The sequence below is a fragment of the Engraulis encrasicolus genome, unplaced genomic scaffold (genome assembly GCF_034702125.1).
Source record: "Engraulis encrasicolus isolate BLACKSEA-1 unplaced genomic scaffold, IST_EnEncr_1.0 scaffold_96_np1212, whole genome shotgun sequence".
In the NCBI taxonomy this organism is placed as follows: Eukaryota; Metazoa; Chordata; class Actinopteri; order Clupeiformes; family Engraulidae; genus Engraulis; species Engraulis encrasicolus.
Genome location: NW_026946324.1, coordinates 93,055 through 99,925, shown reverse-complemented (window position 1 = coordinate 99,925; position 6,871 = coordinate 93,055). Strand labels below are relative to the sequence as shown.

At 43.7% G+C, this 6,871-nt stretch overlaps 1 long non-coding RNA gene across 2 annotated transcripts; it reads left to right on the top strand.

Moving 5' to 3' along the window:
• The first annotated feature begins 3,331 nt into the window (after positions 1-3,331).
• On the top strand, positions 3,332-5,911 carry LOC134445061 (uncharacterized). Of its 2 annotated transcripts, XR_010034178.1 has the most exons (4): positions 3,332-3,454; positions 4,143-4,241; positions 4,561-4,697; positions 5,248-5,911. It is a non-coding gene; the product is annotated as an uncharacterized LOC134445061 (long non-coding RNA). The 2 variants fall into 2 exon arrangements; XR_010034177.1 differs by lacking the exon at positions 3,332-3,454 and having other exon boundaries at positions 3,979-4,241.
• Positions 5,912-6,871: the final 960 nt, after the last annotated feature.

Sequence of the window (6,871 nt, the reverse complement as noted above, 5' to 3'; positions counted from 1 at the left end):
TATGCAGCTTCCACTGCTTGCTTTACATTAGCATACGTTATTTGTAGATCGCACGCACGCACGCACGCACGCACGCACTCACACCTTCACAAGCAGAAGCTACATTGCTAATCTCTTGGCAGAAAATCTTTGTGTGCGTAAACCAGCAATTAGGCTACAGTAAAGTCAATTGATAGTGACAGTTTTCAGGGGAGGATAAGTGATCGCAATGAATCTTAAAATCATGCATTAATGATTCAGAACAGGGCCAGATTAAGATAGCCTTGGGCCCCTAGGCTACAGGCTGCTGTGTGTGCCCTTGGACGGAACATTTCATTGACATAATTATGAGCACCCTGGCAGGTGGGGGCCCCTAGGCTGCAACCAAATCTAGCCTGTGCATTAATCAAGCCCTGTGTAAGAACCACCACCATTCCTGCTGCTGTTGCTTTGACGGGCCTTGCCATAACCAAATACAAAGGGGTCAGTTGTCTCGGGCCCAGGGAGAGAGGGGGGACAGCATGGGGTCCTCATTACATTGCATATATTGGGTAAGGGGGCCCTTTCAGATGACCTTGTGCCGGGCCCAGCCTAAGCAGACACACACAGAGACACAGACACAGACAGACACACACACACAACCACTCACCTACTTGTCTTTGTCTCTTCACACCCTCAATTTCCAACCCTGCAGGTGCATGACAGCTGATCCCTGTAGTCCACTACCCATTAATGAGGCATTTAGCATACGCCATATATACGTCCCCATTGCTGCAACAACCTTAACCCCTTAGCGCAGCACCTATGTTATAACCTTACTGTCACCAAAATTGTAATGTCTATGTCTTAATCTGTTACTTAAGGCTCTCGGCACTGTCAATGTTTTTATGATGTAGTTGAGTATGTTCAACAACAGGCACGTGCACAGCATAGTTGCCCACGGTGCCCGAGCAACTGCCCTTTTGCCCACCTTGGCTGATATTGCCCTTCCAAGGGAGGGGAAAATAATATGGCAATTATAGTTTCATATTTCAGTATCATTTGATTTCTTTATAATTCATAATTTTGATTGAAGTTTTGCACAATAAAGACTTCAGTCAGTCATACAAATTCATCAGACCCGTCGAGAATGGGCTCGAGCGATGTGAGGTAGGCTACGCAACAACTCCGCTGGGGAGGGAGAAGGCACGCGACAGGCGCTTGAGCGCCTATAAGAGACACGAAAGATTTTGAAGATGCCTGGGAGTCGGCTAGAGCCTGAAAGGTTGAAATGTAGCCTACACACAGTCTACATATTAGGGTACAAAATATGCTCACAATCAACCTCTCTAATACAATGTTGAGTTTAGAACTTTTAGTTATCATAAATCTGACAGCCAGCCAGCGCCACGTTTAGGTAGCAAAAAACCCCGACAGCCAGCTGTAGATATGCCTCGGAAAAATAGGCTAAGATTCCATGGTTCAACTGATTTGCTTTGTAATTCGTATTTTTGATTGAAGCTTCCTAAACTAAGTTTTCAAATGCAGATGCACCTGCACCTCGAGAGATAGGCAAAGGGAGGGGCAGCATGCGCGTTGAGGGGGGCACGCGCAGCTCTACATGGGAGCGGGGGGAAGCATGCATGATGCGACCAGGAGTGCGTTTTAATATGCGACCTTGCCTCCTCCACTTGCCTCCTCCACTTGCTTCTCGTCATGATGACATCAATGACAACAGCATTATATTTCAATATCTTGCAAAAGCTCAATTGTAAAGTCTTTTTCTCATTTGCAATTGGGATGGTGAATGAAAAACAGTCCCTCAAAAGTTGTTGTGGCGAGGCTGACAGCTGGGAAACTTTATCGTTTTCTCCACGGAGGAGGGGCCAGGAGGCGGGACGAGGAGACAAGCACAAGTGGAGGAGGCAAGGTCACATATTGGGATGCTGCATGATCACAATTAATGTCTCTTAAAGCCGATGTCGAGTTTAGGACGTTTAGTGGTCCTAAATAGGCTAATCTGACAGCCGGTGTGCCACGTTCAGATATTGGGAAAAACGACAGCCAGCTAGCTTGCAGTCAACGTTTTACATGGCTCAGGTTGTTTTGTGGAAGGCTAACCCAACTAAGAAACATGCAGATGATGACATGTCGTTTTATCAAGCAATAGAGAACTTTCTAGGCTAGCTAAAGGAAGCACATCTCTGCAGAGTTGGCTGCGAAAAAATGAACAGGGGCAGGTGAGGCAGATAATATTTTTCAGGATTGTAGAGGTTTGATCTTGGTGAGACCGCTAGGAAAGTGCTTTTTCTTACGCTGATAGGCTATATTCTCCGACCCAAAGATACTGTTTCCACTGTCAATGTCCATGTAATTTAAATAAATCCACTCCACAACGTCTTAAAATGATAACTGACGTTTACTGTTCTTCTCAAGACACTGAGGCCTACAAAATGTGCATGAACTAACTAAAATATCTGTAATTAAAATAAAAGGCTATAAAGTCTGCGAGAAGCTCGGAGCTTCAGAGATAGTCCTAAGAACTGGTCGCTCCCACGCAGGGCCGGTTCTGGCTTATTTGGTGCCCTAGGCGAGTTTGAGTTCCGCCCCCCCCACATCAAATGGATTTCTGGTTCTTTTTGACAGGCGACCAACACATCAGATTGAGTCGCATGAAAGTAACTTCACTATGTGGTGTGATGGATGTGGTGGTGGTGCCCCCATCCCCATATGAGAAGGATATTATCAATGTGTTTGAATTGTAATATGGAATTGAAATGCCAGGAGAGTGATATAGTAGTAGCCTGGTAAACCAGCGCCACCTGCTGGACGCTGAAATTTTTTCAGCTGCGGGTGGGTCTGGTATCGAACAATTATTCATTTTGAATCTTGCCCTGAATCTGGCAAGATGGTAACTAAACCAATCACAACGCAGAGATGTGTTTTGAATCAACGCGGGCGGGGCAGAGGGTTCTGGGGCGGGGTTTTGAGGGAGTGACGACATAGCAGTGAGACGCTGGGCAGTGGAGAAAGCACAACAAGAAAGATGGCGGCAATGGAACAGCGCTCGTTTGATGCATTGGCATCAGTTTTGGAAGAATTAGACTTGGGGTTTTCGTTAAAACGTGAGCAAGAGGAGGCTCTACGTTCATTCATCTTTAAGAAGGACGTTTTCGCCGTGTTACCGACAGGCTATGGCAAAAGTCTTATCTACCAGTTAACTCCACTGGTAGCCGAAATGATGGGGCTCTTTGAAAACCCGATGGTAGTACCGGTAGTCGTCTCGCCCTTGTTAGCCCTAATGGTAGAAGAAGGAGGCGAGCAATTTTGGACTCACTGCCATGCAACTGGGCGTGGATAACCCAGCAAACATAAAAATATGTCGTCAGTGCCAGTTGGTCTTCGGAGCAGTCAGGAGGCATGGCTTTTGCTGAACGCGACGTGTTGTCTTCCAAGACAAGGTCCTCGGAGTGGACGAGGTTCACCTCATATAATGGTAAGTGGCATGCTCTTAACAACGTCAGGGTGTGTGTAAAGTATATTCCTAAAAGATGACGGTAATGATTTGGTAAACGCTTCACCCTGTTGCCATTGTAACAGATAGACTGTCGCCCCGGACGTCTCCCTTTTTAATCTCAGTTTACAGTCTTTAATGTTGACTATCTAAACAAAGTCTGTGGTCGTAAGATTGAAGTTTACATGGACGTTGTGCGAGATGAGCGTGGGGCTGATTGACTGGGGAAACGGCTGTGTACGGCGGCTAGAGGAGACACTGCGTCTTAAGTTAAATTTATTACACTTTGGAAATTAGTACACTGCACTTCGACGAGACCAGCATGGCGTCGCACTAAAATAACATCGATGCTATGGTGCCATACCGGTGGAGTGATCTACACTAGAATCACACTGATACCGTGTATTCAGACAGTTAATACACCGAGTAAACCAACGAAAACACTTCTGAGACTCATTCTTGTGCGTGATTGTATTCTCAAACACTTCAGTGCGGTGAGCATTCCGAGAAACCATCTCCAGTCAATCGAGCCCCTCGATGATCTCTCACAACGCACTTGCTCAATTATGTTGAATTAATTGTTCCGGTGATGTGGAAATAACACTAAGAAGCTAGTTTATATGGACTTAATTGCTTTGTGATTGAAGAATAACGTACTGATTTTCCACAGGGGGAAACGTGACAAAGGGAAGGCCTTCAGGTATTGTTTTGGCAAGCTAGGAGAACACATCTGACAGACAAAAAGGTTTCATCAAAGACACACAGACAGGTAAGCTAGTTCTATCATCTGTGGAAAGATGTCTTGGTTGTACTTTATCATAGCCAAATGTTGTGTTTGAGTTAAGGACTGTTCCCCACCCCATCTGAGTTATTGAGGGGTTGGTCTGTGTTAACAATATCCAGCAGTCTATTAGGCCTACAATCTGTTGTCACAAGTTAACACACTGATTGTAATAGGTAGTGTGAATGTTAATGAGGATCATGTCTGTGTGCTTGATCTTAACAATATGCAACTGTACCAGTTCACCAGCGAAAATATAGGCTACTGTTTGTCTGCCAGCTACATTCTTTTTTTTCTTTTGTGCAAGCTCCTGAAGTAAAGGACCTACACAGGACCTTCATATCAAGGACATTGACTGTGTGGATCTCGAGGTGCAGTTACCCAAAAGTTGCTACCCACGGAATACCAGGTTTTGAGGGATCCTGCCAGAGCAGAGAATCAACAGTAAGTCATATCTTAACTTCACACAAATACACATACAAGGGTGTGCCCAACACACATGTACTTTATAATATATTATTTTCTAAGTAATGAGACAAATTGAGGAATACATATTGGCCTGGTTCAGTCAAGTGGAGTTGTCTGTTTCAAGCTACAGGTGTTTGCAAGGCAATTTATTATTTGTCGAAATTAAGGCAAATTTCATACATGTGTGTGACCATTCATCTTGCCACCTGTATTATTTTGTAGTAGGAAGGCAGAAGTCTTATGGCAGTGTGATGCTACAGTAATGCTTACAGTAATTTAAAGAGTATAGTTTACCTTCCTTAAAGCAATGTTGGGATATATGCCTTGCTCAAGGACACTTTAGGCATGGATGGAGGTGTATGCAGTGGTCAGAGATTTGAGTCAGCAACCCTAGTCTGATCTTAAGACCACCTCACTAATCATTATGGCACACTGCCCACCATGTTAACAAACTACAATATCAAGCCCCCCTTTGCCGGTATTCATGACTCATGATTTTTTCTGTTTGATTTGTTGTTATTGACAGGATACATTGAAGAGGAGACTCCGACATGACCGCCGGCATCTTGTGTTATTCACCCCCACCACTTGTAATACTGAATGCCTGAATTGTTGTTTGCTGCTCAGACTTTGTCAACAGATATGGTCTTCGACATGTTACCCTTAGGTGTGGAAACAGATTGTGACAGTCCAGCAAAATGAGCCAGACAGATAGTAACACTGAAAAAGGACAACGTTGTTCCCATGGCCTCCCACTGCAGAAGACTACAGACGTTCAGTGAAGCACAAACAGCTGTTCCTCTTGTACTTAATAATTTAGTCAGCTGGATTCTAGGTGCCACTAAGGAGCCAACAGTGGATAATTTTGTCAACATTTCAATGGCATACATTAAAAGGGCAGCCTGTAATTGTTTGCCTTGCCTCCATCTTCCTTGCCACCAAGGGGTTGTAGACTGATGCCCTAGTCCTCCTGTTTAGGTACAACCATGCAGTTAGGCCAGTCTATTGAAGCATATACTTATGACTGTTTGTATGTGTTGTGTATCTAGTAATGGATAAATTACCACATGAATAACTGCATATTCATTATATTGATAATTATAATGGCTTCCATTATTGATTAAAAAGGGATCTACCACCACTTGCATTATTGTTTTGTTATAAATGAAGCACTGTTAGGAATCCAGGAAGACGGATGCAGAGGCACTCAAGGTTGCATTTTTTTAAAAACTTTATTTGGCTACAATGCCTCAGCATCTGTCTTCCTGGACCAAGTTTGACAGCCCCTACACTGATGAGCACCAAGGAAAAAAGGTGAAGACCCAGAAGCACTCCAATTACCTGCTTGTGTTTGATAATGTTAGGATCCATTTATCCCACTTTAAATGCATGAATATCACTGAAAATTGGAATTGTTTCCATTTATTTATTTTTTAAAAAAAATGTATATATCATGAAAGGTAACTTGCATTGCCTTTTGAAGCACAGTTTAACAGTTGGACCACTTTGTATAGCCTATATGAACGATCATTATTGATCTTGGATATTATTGATATTGTAGGCCTATTTCTATTTGGGCTCATGTCTTTGCCTTTGGCACCCTCATGCATTATTGTTCTTCAAGATAGAAATTAATCACGGTCATTCTTAACTGTTAAGAATCAATCTGTCTTCCTTAGAGATATATATATTATAAAAACCTTAGTTTAGTACAATTTGTGGAACGCAAGAGGACTGATAGCTGTCCAAATCGGCAACGTGATTGGTTTAGCGCGGTCACGTGGTGTATCGTGTCTCCTCATTCAGCTAAGGAAATATTCCTTCTGTAAACGTCTATACCCTTGGATGTTTTCACGATCCGAACCTCTCTGAAGTGAAACATAGTGTAGCGTTTGGTAGCCAGGGAACACACAGGATGTAGACAGAAGTGTCCGTTTAATGGAGACAGTTGGCCACAGCCACGCCACATAAAAATCATGAACAAGTAGGCCTACACTGCTTACCAGTAACCCAACTGTAGCACAGCTGCTACGTAGATCTCTCACAGTAAACAGAGAGAACTCCCCGCTCCCCTTATTCGAACCCCAACAGTGCCTCGCACCCACCAAACCATAGAACAGAATCATAGAACCGATGCGTACACAACTTAA